Raw genomic sequence first — 16,148 nt, 5'->3', positions numbered from 1 at the left:
AAGACAAACCTCAGCTGGTGTTACTTGTTGAACATTCTAAAGCCAAATCTGAATGCAATCTGTAACTGGTTTACTGCATATTTGTAAATCCTGTCACCTCTTGAAAGATTCCTGCTCTTAGAGCGTGGTTAGACCTGGTGTTTCACTAAATCAAGATAAGGATCAGAAGTGGACATGCAGGTGGATTGCTGGTAGGAGTGGCTGTAAGCAAACTCATGGTGGAGATGCCTTGATTGCCCTTGATGCAAGACATTGGCACTGGGAACCTCAGTTTTCCCTACAGACTGGCACTGTCAGGGTCATGGTCATCACACCCCAGATGTCCTCTGGAGTTGTCTCCTCAGGTCAGCTTCCTGAGATGCCTGGAGTTGGCTGAGATGTGTCTGAGCCTTTGCTGCTGGGAAGGACACAGCTCCTCAGCTGGAGGGGCCCAGATAAGCAGTGGTTGTACCAAACGAGAAAGGAGGTAAAAACCAGAGAATGTGATAGAAATCAGTCTCTGGGAGGCCTCCTAAGGTGTTTCTCCAAACTCACAGTGCAAAAGCACCATGGCTTTCAGGGGAACTGGCATCTAAATAAAATGAAGCACCATCTCCTGGTAGGTGAAGGCATAAGGCACTCCCTGCTGCAGGGAGAGGCTTAGCCAAACCCAGAAAGTGTATTCCCAGCAATAATGAAGATACCTGGGTGTAAGTTACACATCCTAACAGCAAGTACATTTGGAAGGCTAGTACTCCCTGCTAAGAGATGAAGTCATTCCTTAATTATTCCAATGCAAAAGGAGTATTCTGAGAGAGAAGATCACTGAAAATTTGCCTGCAGTCATGATTTAATGCAGTTATCTCAAGTATTTGCCACTGGCTACTGTCAGAGTCAAGATGCTGGAGCAGATCAGCTTTGGGTCTTCTTTAAAATGTCAGCTTCTGTATTCTGAGGGTGGGGGAAGGCAATCTGTAGATCTGTAGGTGAGATAGGCAGAAGATAAATACAATTTTCATGTCTTTCCTTTATGCCTCACTGACTTTGCTAATGTGGCATGAAGAACAAAGGCTATCCTAGCCTCGATTCAGTGTTTCAAAGTCCAGCTGCCTTTGCTGTCTGAGAGAGGCTAAAGTGAGCAGTAGCCAGTGTTTGGATCTTTTGGAGCTTTTGTTGAGAAGCTATTTTACCAAAACAATGCATTTCAGACACTGTCTTGATTCAGGTGGAATTTCATCCATCCCACAAAGGTGTATTCTGACCTCCACAGGCTCTCCCATCCCCTGTATCACACCTGAATCACACCCCTACCACCTGTGTTACCTGGGCTAGTGGGAATCTGATGCCTTCTACAAAGTCCCCATAGACACACAATATTTTCCCTAGGGGCTTTGGTCCCTTCAGGTTTGTCAATCCATGAAAGGGCCCAAAATCACTAACCTTTATTTCTATCTTTGAACAGATCCCTGCCACTCCAAGAGTGAAACATGAAGTGTCCTAACTCCACAGAGCGTACAGTCCCTGTTTTTATGATTTATTTTTAGGCTTTGGCTGATGGGCACAGTCAGCATCAAAACAAGAAGTTAAAGAAACAGGTTAAAACAACAACAACCCACAGGAACACAAACAGAACCTGACTCTGAGTTTTTTTTTTTTTGAAGCACAAGAAACTCCAATAATTTATAATGGATGGAGTTCTTTTGATCTCTGTACTATCCACTTAAACTTTTCCTTACAGTTACTCAACCATGCAGGCCATAAGGTTAAAGGAAGATCTCCATGGTCAGATGGAGCAACAAGTTTTTTTTTTTTTGTTTGAGACTTAATTCTTTTTGAATGTGATGACAGCAAGTTATACAAAAATGCACCAGCTCATGCGTTTCCCTCTCCAATCTTTGATAGATGACACATGTTCATACATCCCAGCTGTTGCTTAAATAAAGCTGCATGTATACAATATGTCAAAGACAACACAGGCCAAACTCTGTGATACAACTACTAAAGATATATAGGCTAGAATCTGTATTTTGTCTCCCAAAATCCTAAACCAAATGAAACTGAGCCAACACAAACCACACAGCAGTGTCCTTCAAAGTCACAAGAAGTCAAGATTCAAACTTACATTTCTGATGTTGATGGGTCATTTTTTGCCCCACTACAGTGCCAGTATGTTTTTGTACCCTACCAGGGATGTAGGCTTTGTGACTCTCTCTGATCCCCAGGGGAGTCCTAACCTTTACAATAATAATATTTGTGCTTAGCTGGATCTGGGACCTGTTATGACTGGGCACAGGACAGTGATGGACACAGAATCACCTGCAGCCCAGCCATGCTAGAACATGCCAAAATTGCTCTTGGAGATTGAGACAGGGAGCAGCACAAAGCTTACCTGCCTGCAGGGGTTGGGCAGGTAAAGCTCCCTGCCTCAGGGAGCTTTAAGGCTCAGTGTGTGTCCCTGCCTTCTGTCCAGTTAGGGATAGGGTTGTTCTTCGTTTCTCACCAGGAGACAATGAGTAAGCCAGGGATAGACACATAGCTCACATACTTAACAAGACATAACCACCTAAAACTGAAAATTGATTTATTTGTGGCTGGGACACACAGCTGGCTCCTGGCTCTTAGGTGTCCCACTACTAACTTGTTGATCACAGACAAGGCACTGTGTGTTCCTAATTTCCATCAGCTCCTACCTTCTCCCTTATTTTAAAGGGGTAAAATGCTTCTCTGCCTTGCCATTTAACACATAGGGCTCTCAGGGGGTCGATCTTTCTTTTTGCATACCAGCCCCCTGTGTTCACATCAGACCACCTTTTTGGTATCTATATTAAATCAAGATGCCCTCTATTCCACAGATAGCAGCAGCCCCACTTCATTAATCAATTAACCTGGGAGACCCAGGAATGCAGCTGCAAAGACAGCATGAAGATTCTGGCTTTTTACAGATGAAAGAGTTAATGAAGAGCAACAACATTTTTGAACATACCAAGCCATGATAAATGGATGTAGGCAAACACAGGTCTTGACACTCTCTGTCAGCACACAAAAAAGGCCTCACAGTATTTTCTGATTCACAGACCTGACCAATCTGCCACTCCATACTGCCTTTGAGGACATGAAAATCCCCACTCACCCATCTGCTGTGAGAACTTGTGTGTTGAGGGTTAGATAGGTGAAACATCTCATATCTGTCAGCAATGCCTGCAAACCGAGCAGGGAGGACTTAGTGAGTGATTTGTACAGTTTCTGGCTTGAATAATGTTGAGCTTGAAATGTCTACAAGCAAGTCTCTGCTGCTGAAAAAAAAAAAAAGAGCAGAGGCAGGTAAGGAGACAGAGTGCAAACTGCTCATTGAAGAGACCCTGAGTTTCATAATACCAAAACAAAAGCTGACAGAACCCAGCAATAAGTACTGCCAGCCTGATAATGAGTCACCTGTAAGCGGAGCATCTCTGCTCCACATTGTGCAGCCTCCTGCAGAATGGGGCTGTGCTGGTGCTGGGCACAGAACAACAAAAACCAGCAGAAGAGCGCTTTGCCAGCAGCTTCAAATGCAGCTCCAATCAAACCCTCTCAGGGAGGAGTTTTCCACATTCATCATCTGGCTTATCAGCGCTGTCCTGAGCAAAACCTAGACGCGGGCTTTGTGAGTGCCAGAGCACATGAACAATGGCTGAAGCAGGGAGGGTGGTGATAAGAAGAGAGTGCAAAGCACATGTTTCAAGTTCTACCTTTTCAAGCAAGTGTTGGGGCCGGGGAAGCTGAGCTTGGGCTGAGTGCCAGCATTCCCTGCAATTTAATCCTAGCCCTTGGAGGAACAAGCTGTTATCCTTGCTCCATGCCAGTGTCTCCCCCTTATCTCGCATTTGAAATTCTTTAACCACTTCAAAACAAAGTATCTCCAAGGAACACTTCAGAAAATGTGTTTTCTTTTGTGTCTTGAAAACACCGATGAGAAGAAAAGCTCTTTTGTGTTTTGTGTAAGAAGCCCTTCAATGTCTGGGCTCTAAGTGCTCTCTTCTGTCCGTTCACTTTCCCTGAAGTCTCACCGTGTAAGAGCAATAGTCCTTTCCACACGGAGGGCTGGAAAACTGACACAGCGAAGAGAGGGAAGCCTAGGCAAGGGATGGAGCACCAGATACACAGAAAAACATTAAAGGAACAACAAGGGGCTAAGGAAGGCCAGCAAATGAGCCTGAGTGGAGCCAAGACACACCTGGAGAACCAGCAGCTTTGGTGCTTGGGTGGCTTTGCAGGTGATGTTTCCTCCTTTCCAGCAGTTATAAAGGCATTCATCTCCTCCAGCTCACAATGCAAAGGGACACCACTGAGCCTCAGCACCGGGAATGATGCAGAAGGTTTGTGTGCACTCAGGAAACCTGAAGGAGAGGAGTGATGAGGGGCTTGGAAGGCTGCAGAGGCTCAGGGAGTTGTGTGGACCAGAAAGGTGGGGTTTGGCTTTAGGAGTCCTGTGAAGTGAGATTGAATCCAGCTCCAGGAGGGGTTCAGGGCTGCTTCCCAGCTGTTTTTATAGGCTTTCTTCTTAAAAAGACACTGGGGAATTTGCCCTGCAGCAGTCAGTGGGATCCTTTCACTGGCCTTCAGGGTGGGAATGCATCAACATCCAAACTATTCTGCACTGGGCCTACTGCAAGCACAGCCCTTCAAAGGATAATATGAGCAAAAAGAGGGTTAACCCACCACTGCAAACTCATTACATGCCACAGAGATGACTAAGGCACAAAAGTGATACAGCAAATATTGCCAGTGATAGCAGACAGCCATAACACAATCTGGCCAGCTCTCTTTGGGCAAGGGGCAGTCTGCTGCAGGAAGACCTTACTTTGGCTGCCTGTGCTCTCACCCAGCCACGCTCAAACTGCCAGGACCTGGCTCTAGCCAAGTGCTGTAGGTGTGGAAGAGCAGGGTTTGTGACCCTGCTAGGAGGGTGCTGGGCTTTGTCTGCCCCCAGTGCCCTCAGGATGCTCTGACCCTGCCCAGCTGTGTGTGTGTCCTCTCAATGTCCTCCTCTGTCACACTGGGGACAACAAGCATGACCAACAGGGAATTCTTATGTGTCCAATTTCTCAGAAATTTTTTTCTAAACCATGGTCTCTTCTAAGATGTTTGAAAACAACAACTCAGGTGAATACTGGTCCTTTGCAACCTTACATTCCCTGTGGCTTCAATCAGCATCTCTGGGCTATTTACCTTCCTGTCTCTTTCTCCCTAGCTGATTTTTCCTACCTGTGGCAATAATTTGGGCTCCTACCCAGAGATGCCACTGGAAAAAATCTTAAAACAGAATCTTAAAAATATATTTACCATAATCATAGATGTTGTTTTGAAGAAGTTGATATGGTTCCAATCAAAAAGGCAGATTTTGTTTTTTTCACAGAAATATTTAGGTGATAGTGTTCAGCTTGTGCTTTTTGTTGAAGTTTGGAACAGGTTTGCTAAATCATCCTGTTTGAGACTCATACTCAGTGTTCTGGAAGTCAGCATCTGGTTCATATGATTGCCAAGTGGTGTTTGATGCTGGTTCAGAGAAGAGCTGTGAGAACAATCTGAGGGCTGAGACTGCATTGATGCTGCAGTGACTTCACAAAAAACTCCCAAAACTTCAAATCAAATATAAGTGCAATATGATGTTTTTCTGCATGCAATTTTCTTGTCCTGGCCCTTAGACATATCTACATGATGTTTATATTTCTTAACCTTAGAAAGAAAAAAATGTTTCTCTCACAGATGACAAGTCTTACACAAAGTTCTGTCCCATGGTAAAAGTCTATGCCTGGTTTATAAAAGACTGTGCTTATGATTCAAATGCTGACAAAATCACAGCTTAGCAAAGACCATCTTTATCTGGGATGGAGAAGTCGCTGAGGTTTAATAACATTTTTTTGACACAGCTCTTTTTTTTTTTGCTGGTTTTTTTCCTCTGATGATTTTAAAGCCTGGATTCTCATCCTGTGAGCAGTCCCTATTGTGCTCTGGCAGAGGGGAGCTTATCTCCCCAAAGTAGGCGTCAGGGTGACTGTTTGGGAACAAACCACACAAAACTTGGCTAAACCTTAATGGGCCCATTTACACAGTATCAAGGGTGAAGTAGACTTGGACCCCACAGCATGTTCAAATTACATGGCTTTAAGTGAATTTAGAGCTTGTCAAAGGAGTCGGTTTGACAGCCCAGGAGACTAAAATCCTCTGTTTACCTCCCAGCAGATATCACACGGAGCATTCACAAGTCCCCCTCTGTGCTAATCCGCAGAGGATCGGAGCTGCTGCTGCTCCAGCTCCGCAGCCTGGCTCTGAACCCCGGCCCGCAACAACCTGGGCTTTTAGCTCTGGAGGCATCCACCCCAATCCCAGCGTGCCAGCCAAGACAGGGCCATAACAAACTTCCCTAATGTGTTCCAGTCCTGCCCCAGAGAGCTCCTTCTGAGGGCTGAACAACCCTGCTCTGTAGCCAGGGAGTCAGATGGCACTAGTACAGAGAGGAAGCATAAAAAACCCCCAACAGCTTAGGGATAAGGTCACAATGGGCAGAAAGAAACAGAAATGGGAGTGAAAGAAAGGAAAATGAAAAATGAAAATTAAATAGCAGGAAAGGTTGGCATCCTTCACGCTTTCAAGCAAAGTTATGCGGGCAATTGCATTCAGGAGAGCTTTCCACTATTGGATCAAGGAGATCTCTGCAACTGCATTTTCATTCAGAGCAAAAGAAGACCAAACTTTCCAGATCCCTTCAGTGATGGAATGGTCCCTCCTCCTCCTATGAAAATCTGCAAAGACTTTTTTATCCCAGGGTCTGGTTCTTTTGGAAGGAGACTAGCTAGTTCTGTGTTGGCCATGAAAAGTAGAAAACTCCTGGCCATGCTATCTGTTCAGACTCAGAGGACAGCTTTTGGCAATTCAGGCTAGAACCAGGACAGGTGTTAGGGGAAATGTTTGTTTTGATGACAAAAGGTGGATACCAGGCAGAGGGCATGCAGGGAGCCTTTTGGGGTGATGGGTATCCAACTGGCAACAAAACAGGCAATACCCAGACAGAAGCCCCACATATCACCAGGTTATTGCTGATATTCAGGCCAGCTGAGTTGTCAGATGGATGGAAGGATGCTGAAGGTTGGATACACAAGAAAACCAAGTGAATCATATGGTGTCCAAGCTGCCATTGCTTGTGCAAGTCCAGGTTGCCTGTTGAATGGTGGGGTGAGACCTCCATAAGTTTTGTGTGCAGCTCCTCTATGTTGGATGGCTGGTGTTTCATTCCCTAATGACATGTGGCTAGAAGCTGTCTCAAATGGGGGAAAGAGTTTCTTTGTTTTGGCACCTCTTTTCAGTTCACAAGCAGCCAATGGAATTTTCCTCTGGCTTTTCAAAAAATCAGGGCCCACCTTTGGTCAGAAATGAAACATGGAAAATTTCAGCAAACATGGTTGAATTTTTTTGGAAGTTCAGAGTGTACTAAGGAACAAAAATGTGTAAAGATGGTTGATAAATAAGAGCATGCAATGCAGATGGGGGAAATGTCCTTCACCTCCACTGACTAGAGGAGGCAGATTCAGAGTGATAAATGTGCAGGGCTCTTCACTGCTGGCATGAGGGTGAGGATCACTGAGTGCAGGTCTGAGAGAGCAGATCACTCAGCAGTTCCAGACAACTGCTGTCCCCTCTGAGCATCAGCCAGCTTCTATTTGCTCACTTTAGAGGTGATTTCACAGCAGTCAGTGAAGCTTCACCAGCCTAAGGAGAAGCAAACCTTGGGCTTGCACAACATGCTGTGACAGAACTGTGCACTGAACCAAGCCCTATTTATTCCCATGGCAAGAATAAACATGAAGACTGGAATATTTTCACTTCCTGCTCTCCAACCCAGTTGAGTTTCTTCTTTGGAACTTTTATTGTTTTCCCGATATTTGAACTGCAAATAGGAAGAGACAAAAATACACTTACAGGAAAGTGACACAAAGCAAAGCAAAAGCACCTCTAACGTCTCTCATTGTGCAGGTGTGACTCTGATCTCACTGAATAAATCTGGAGCAACTCTGCTCAAGTGAATGGATTCATTCTGGAAAGTCAGAAGTGAGTCCAGTGCTGTGTGTTTTGTTTTGCTGGGAAGCAGGGTTTTAGAGCAAGCATTACACCCATTTGTTTAATGAAAACCCTCTTTCTTACGCTGTAATCATGGGCACCTCTCACTTTTAATTGCTTTTAAAATGCTGGGCTGCAGCAGTAATTTTATATCTTGGCTCCGTTTTGCCTTGATTGCATCAGTAGCAGTTGAAAAGTGAGGGCTGAATAGCGTTTCACTGTTTGGTAAAATAATTACTGCTCTGGCTCAACATTTCAATTAATCCTTTCAGTGCTGCTGGAAAATGCTTGTGCCTGTGAGTCCTAACCACATATTCAGTGGAAGGGTCTTTCCCATTCACTCTCAGATGGTTCTGCATTGAGTCCCTCATGCAGCTGAGAGAGTGACTGAGTAAAGAAATGAAGAAAGGGTTAGAAGTGTGGAAAAGGGGGAAAAAAGGCCCATTTGGAGGCATGTCCTGCAAGTGGGGAGCAGATGCTACTTCACATGGTGTGGCAGAGAGGAAAGCAGGTGAGAGTGTCCTTTTAAAGACCTGAAGGTTCCTCACCTGGGCTCAGGCTTGGATCTCACAGGCTTGCCATTGGTCTTGAAATTCCCACAGAACTCCTTCCACTCACCCACCCTGGCTGGTGGGACAGGGTAGGAGGTGTGAACAGGGTTAGCAATGGGAGCCTGCTCAGCCTGGAGAAGGGAGGGTTGTGTGGAGACCTCAGAGCAGTGTCTGAACAGGGCCCCCAGGGCAGCTGGAGAGGGACTCCTCATCAGTAACTGCAGGGACAGGACCAGGAGTAATGGATACAGATTGGAAGTGAGTGGGGAAATTTAGGTTGGAGATTAGGAAGAAATTCTTTTCTGTGAAGGTGATGAGGTGTTGGAACAAAGTGTGGATGCCCCATTGCTGGAAGTGCTCAAGGCCAGGCTGGGTGGGGCTTTGAGCAGCCTGGTCCAGAGGAAGGGGTCCCTGCCCATGGCAGGGGGATTGGAACAAGATGATCTTTAAGATCCCTTTGAACCCAAACCATTCTATGATTCTGTGATTCTAGGACCCACAGTCTTGTGACAGGTATGTAAGAAATACAGCAACAAACCCCTAAATCTTCTATCCTAGACAGCTGATACACAGGGGGCTTGAGCCATGCAAGGGAACCACTCAAGGGTGTTTGTTAGTCCCAAACTGTTCTCAAATGGACCTGAATCATGGGCACCTTCTGCTTTCCTTGGCATTGAGGTCTCTCTCTGAGCTTCTTGCCTGCCCAGGACAGCCCTCCCAGATCCCCACATAGCACTGGGGCTTTTGCCAGTGCTGGTGCTTTCCCAGATGAGCCCTGCAGAGCAACAAGGCACTGATCTTTGAGACAGCAAGAAGCTTCTTGTCATTACAGAAAGCTTGAAACTGAGGGAAAATGTGGAACTCAGTTTTAGCAAAGAAAAAAATCTAATTACTTTTTGAAAAATTCAAATATCATCATTTTTAATTCAGCAATTTTTAGGCTTAGCTTGCTCTTCTTCTCTCAGTGTTAGTCACATTACATAAATTGACTTATCTAGTAGTAATAGTTAGCTCCCTTCCAGGTAATTAACACAACAGGGTATAGGATCTAAACCATTGCAGTGAAACTACAGCAGTAGTGCAGAACCAAGCCTCATATCTGCCTGAAGTGAGGGGAAGGTGCTGGAAATAATCTTGGGATTGTATTATATCTGTGCTCATGACCTCTTTGGAGAATGCTTGGTCTGGAGAAGCTGGGACATATGAATGTTCACAGAGAAAAGTGACATTTGAGCAAATTTTTTTTAACTGATCTGGAATTAATTAATTAATTTGAGGGAAAAAAAAAAAAGAAAGGTGGCCTGTAAAATATAGGGTTTTGATCAGAAACAGAAATTTCAGCCCAACAGCACAATCTGGCTTCAGCCTCTTTCCTCCACAGCAGCCTTCAAGGCATGTAAGAGAGCTTCTTGTCCTGTTTGTGCTCCATCTCCAGCTTATGGGAGCAGCTCCTTGTCCAAGGGAAGGCAATCCTGCCTCAGATGGGAGAGCTGAGGCCAGGAGAGAGCGTCCATGTGGACACTTCATTTTCTTGCTTGTCAGGGAAGAACCCTCCAGCAGGAAGGTAACAATTCTGCCAGCAGAGCTTGTGTCTCTGACATTATGATGTGCTTGTGACAGAGCAAGACAAATTTGGCTGAGAATCCCTCTGTGACTTGGCACAGAGATCTGACCTTACTAACTTTACATAGCCTTGGGTGAGGTGGAGGGAAAGAGTCCTGCAGCTGCAGGGAGCAGTTCATTGCTCCAGAGATGCAAACAGACACCAGTCACAGCACACAGACTGAGCATCACACCTTGAAGAGTGAATATTTGTAACAGGCGGACCATGAGCCACTCTTGGGCTGAAGAGTATTCTCCCAAAACATTTGCTGATTTTAGAGGGAGAACAAAGTCAAAACAGCAGAGCTTTCACAGTCAGATTTTTTTTTTGTTGTTTCTTTTTAAATTTTTTTTTAATATTGGAGTACTATCCTTCTGAATTTTCTGAGTCAATTATATGCTGCTAACTGTTCACTCAGCTAATCCCAGCACAAGGCAACTTTCATATTGCGTTCACAAGAGTGCCAGCCTTGTTCGGAGCCTGTCAGCACAAGGGATTTCTGTTTGTGAACAAAAGCCTTTACACATTCTGGCTCTGAACGTGTGTGCTGTCCTTTCAAAGCCAAGAAGACTCTCTCCCCGTGCCAGTTTGTGTTTCCAAAGTTGCTCTGTGTCCCCTCGTCATCAGCCAAGCTGCGCTGCGCTACTGAACTACGTTTTTGGAATTGCAAGGAGAGCTCGTCTAGAGGGGGATTGAGGACAAACTCCACGAGCCCTGGGCCAATTGTGTCCCAGGCAGTGCATGCCTGTGTACACAGGGAAGGTGCTGCTGTGTGCAGATGCAGAGGGATCTCAGCTGCGTGGGGTTTGAGCTGCTGATGTGCTTCTGTCACACAGTTTTGGGATTATTTTGGTGGAAATGAGAGCAGGAATTAGCTTGGCTACTGCCCAGAAACCTTCCTTAGCTCTCTGTGGATGCTTCTCCCTGGGAAGTCACAGCTCTGCCTCCAAAGGAGCCCAGCACTCTGGCACATCATTTCTCAGAGGCACAGAGACACGGAGTCGCCTGTGGTCGGAGGCACGAGCGAGGCCCCACCAGTCTGATGCATCAATGAGGTGGCAGCATCCAGCAGCTCCTGGAGGAGGCTCAGCAGGGCAGGGCAGCTGCAGACCTCACACTGGCACTGGCCACACGGTGCCCTTTGGGGGACACAGCTGGTGACTGGCAGGAGTGCTGCACTGACTGATAATTCAGCATTTCCCAGAAAGGTGTGTTGGTATAAAACGCCTCGCTCACAGGATGAACACCACCCATTGTTACATTTTATTGGGGGAATTCTGTGGTTTTCTAGCAGCAGCCAACCTAATTTCTGCTAGTCCTGTGTGATCACCTCGGAAATCTTTCTCCTGCACATTATTTCTTGTAAGGAATATAGATGCCAGTTGTGAAACCAGTGCCCTTAAAGATTCTGCCGTCTTTGTGGGGCTGAGCACAGAGGGATCTTGTGAACCATGATACATGTGAGATTTAAGTAGGAAAATACCAAGAACAGTTCTAAACAGTTCTAAAAATACTGAACCAAGAAGCCTTAGTAAAACTGCTCATTCACTAAAGGGCATTGAACATCAGGATGGTGTTTCAACACAGATTTTTTTTTAAACCAGCAGTCTTTTATCAGATAATTAATAAAGAGCTGTACAGTGTTACTGCTGTTCTGTCCTCCCCCTCAATATATGCCCACATTCTCTGCTGACATACAGGTGTTAATCTCAGACTGAAATTATCACTAGCAGTCATGTGAAGATAAATCAAATTAGTTTTACTGTCATGTCTTGCACACACAGACATGAGGAAGGTCCCTAGAATCTCTCAAACCCTTTTTCTTCTCTCCTGAGCAGTGTTTTAGAATTTACCAGCGCAGTGAAGATACAGAATTCATTAATCACCTAATTTTTCCCCCTCTATTCTTCCTACAAAGTCTGAGAAACACTAGTCTTCACTGTAGAAATTGTTAGCATTTTAAAGCAAGCACAGTCTCTGGTGTAAGCAATTTAGAGTATTGCTTACACCAAAGTATTACAAGGCACGAGGAGCTTCTGGATTTTCCCAGTGGAGATATTCAGAGATGGCAAATAGTCATCATTCCTACAGCCTTGAAAAGGACAGAGCAGCTCCTGCATATTTCTAAAGAGGAAACCCTAGATTTAAAAAAAAAAAAATTTAAAAAAAGGATTTATGTCTATACCAGCAACTTGTTGAAGAAGAAACATAGCACACTTGCAGGAAGCCCACCTGCCTGTGACTACCACCAGAAGTGCCACTCTGACAATGTTACTGCTAGCAAGGGTTCTTACTGCTAACTGGAGATCTTTGACTGATTGTAAAATCCTTCCTGCCAGCATTTTCTGAGGGAAATAGTGAGCACACCCACAGGAAAGCAGGTCAGTGGGAGCTCTAGGAAAGCAGAATGATCTTGCAAAGATATTCTATAAATACCTGGCTGCTGTGCTGGGAAAAGGGAGAGCAGGTCAGGTGAAGAGCCCTGTGCTGTCGAGGGACTGGAATTGCCTTGGTCCCTCACTGAACCAGAGAAGGAATGTGGGAAGGCTGGTTCAGGTCCCTGCTCTCCACTCAGTGTCTGCATGGCCCTGGGCAAACCCCTCCTTTGCTCTGTGCCTGGCTGTTCACCTATGAGTGGAATCAGAAATACATTTGCAGCCTCTCTGCACACGAGGGAATGGTACACTGAATTCTGAGGGACTTAGATGAAGAAGGATAAAAAAATTGATTTGTTTTAGACTTAGACCAAGACCAGGAAGATATTTTTTTCAGGACAACACAAACCTAATTTTTGAGGCTATTTAGCAAATGAGCTTATCAATTTCTAACGAAGTCAGAGGACAAATTGCCTAAATCAGAAACGGCACTGATTAGAATTACTGCCTACACAAAGGCAAAGGCTTTGAGCAGCATGGTCTAGTCAGTCCTGGCCCAAGAGATTTAAATGCAGAAACAGCACCAGAGACAAAAGGGGACCTTTAAAATTTCTTTAGTGACAGGTTTATTCCCTTCCAGAAAACCTCAAACAAACAAAAACCCCCCAAAAAATAGGAGCTGAAAAAAAATTTTCGAAACCCCTACACAATATGTCTGATTATAAGTTCAGAGAGTAGAGGTGGAAAAGTCTGAAAAGTGAGGAAGAGAATGAAAGTTCAGAGAATGAAAAAAAGCTGTGCTGAAGTGTGATATTTCAACATTAATGCCACTGCCACAAATTAGTTTTGTCATCATTAAGAATTCAGCAAGAGGTTAGAGATGAATTATAATCATGCAGCTACATGAAAGGAGTTGTTTTTTATTATATATTCACCTGAATTTAATTTTCTCCACTTCCTTAGTTGTCCAGTAGACTGTTCTCAAGGGGAATATTTACATTTTGCCTTTGAATTCAGTGGAGGCTGGATTTTTTTTTACTATTTTAAAGTGAATTTAAAAAAAATATATATATTCATGATAAAACACAAGATTTCCTATGTTCTCCAGTGTTTGTGAGGTCTGCAGCCATTCTGGAATGATAATGATCTCCAGGGACATAATAAGCAGTGGTGTTTTTCAGAATAACCTTGTTTTCCTTTACCAGATCCTTCTTTGAAGACCAAGTTGTTAATTCAGGAGTTTATTCCCCAGAAATCACACTTAGAAAGATGCCTGTGTCTTTCCATCACTTACATAAGACTGGGTCTTAAACTGAGGTGGGTGGAAATGAAAACCAAATTAGGTGTATGGATGAATCAACAGAACAAGAGATTCCACATTCTGGGCTCTGTAGTTAGTGTACTCATAAACAAAAATTGCTAACTCTCACCAGGTGCCTGGCCTTTGCTCTTGCTTGGTGAAAACAAAACAGAGCAATAAAGGAAGGTGCCACCACAGCAGCAACACTCAGATTCTGGAGGACTAAATTCAGTTATCTGAACCAGCCTAAAATCACTTTGGTAGGACGGTGTGACCAAGCCCACCACAATGTTTAAGGTGTTTAAATTCTCTTTGAAATCTCTGGTGTGGTCAGAGGTCTGTGATCCCATGTGTCATCACTGTAGGCAGCTTCCAGATATACGTCTTTACTCCCATTTTTCTCAGGAAAATGGAAATAGCAGGCACTCCCTTCTAGGCAATAAAAAAAATCCATCTTGACAAGCTGAATAAATAGTGATATCCATAGTTAGTGATAACTAATCTCATTCTGTAAACCCAAAAAAGCAGCCTTTGAGAAAGGAAACAAGGTAATGGGAAGTGGAAACCTGACATTCTCTAATTCTTTTCTTAGCTCTTGCATAGAAATCAATCCCTGTAGCTATCAGACCATCAAGTGGGTACCATTCCTGATTCTGCAATGCAAACTGACCCCTCAGACAACCCCCCTACTCCTCAGAGCCAGCTGTTGAGTTTTATTCTGAGTCAGTCTCACAACATTCTGATGAGGAAGGAAAATACAGTAGATAGCTCCATTTTACAGCTGAAGAGCAAAAACACCAGAGACTCAAATCCACCAGAGGAAATTAGAGCTTATGTGCTGTCCAGATGCTCCTGGAGAATCATTTATCCAAAATTCAGATTCTGCCAGTTGTCTGCTGCCTGTGCTAGAGGTGACTTTGGACACCTCAATTCCTCCTTTAGCATTCAGGAAAAAGTTTTGGCTCTGAGCTAATCCAAAGGTGACTTTTGAGTTACTGTTAACTAGATGTCTCCTATTAGACCTATCAGTATTTCACTAATTTTCTTGGACTTGTTCCTTACCTTTTCTGAGGAAATATCTTTCACTTAGGGCTTGCAGAACCATGAGCATTTGTAGAATATTTATACAAAAGATGATGAAACCATCTAGCAGAAGAGGATTTTCTGTTTGCCTGAAATTTGCACTCAGTGGGAATGACATGCTACAAATCAAGTTACTTGGTTACAAGTGAAACAATCTTTCTAATAAATTATTACAATTTAGCTTAAATATAAATCAATTACTATTTTCTTTCTGATAAAATAATAATTGGAATCCTTTCTATATTTCCTAGGGCTTCTTTTATGTGCCACGAGAGGAACAATTTATTTCACTTCATGATATCTTGCAAATACTTCAAATTTTTTGAAATAGCTCGGCGACTTCTTTATTGACATTGTACAGAATTTCTGGAACCTATTAACGTGTTGTTGGATTCTTTTTTCATTTTCACTGTTGTGTACTGCAGCCAAACTGAGAGCAAAGTGTTCATTTAGGTTGGAAAGGAAGCAAGGCGAGTTTGTCCAGATATATGAATGACTACTTTTCTCCTAGAGGAAAAAATAGCAGAATAACTGAGTGCTCTGCAGTACTCTTCCCTTATTTCTGGAACTAAACCTGCATTGGAGTGATTTGTGAGACTCTCACTCGTCCTGGATTCCAAAAATGAGTTGTTCTAGTACAATTCCTCATCTCTCTGGAAGGCAGATGAAAGCCTCAATAGACCAAACTCAAGACTTTGGGAAGGTTTGCACATTTATTCAGGAACTTGGTTCCTGACCTAAGCCTAAAACCTGAAGGCAGTGAGCGCTGTTCTCATTGAGAGAGGTCAGTTAAACCTGAGCAATTCCAGGGTCCCGCCATTGAGTTCCCTAATAACTTGGTTTTTGTTATTCTTTGTGTCTTGCCAGAACCACAGCAGATGAAGAAAGTAAAATTTCATCATCCTAGCAGTTGAGTGAACACAATTCCTGCATTTATCAAGTACCAGATAACTGACACCAAGGCAAACAAACAGGCAAATATGAGAATGTTTCTTTATCTTTCGGCTCCCTCTTTACAGATCTCCCCAGGGCAGAAAACCTATGAAAGCTAAAGTGTTCTCACAAGGTTTTCTTGTTACTCAATTAATAGCTCTTTAGAGGTCTCCTTCACCACAGGCTCCTTTGGACACCAATGTTTTGTTGAACTTGCACACCCTTCCTCT

Source organism: Fringilla coelebs, assembly GCF_963513975.1.
Source record: "Fringilla coelebs genome assembly, chromosome: 4".
Classification (NCBI taxonomy): domain Eukaryota; kingdom Metazoa; phylum Chordata; class Aves; order Passeriformes; family Fringillidae; genus Fringilla; species Fringilla coelebs.
This window is presented reverse-complemented; position numbering follows the sequence as displayed.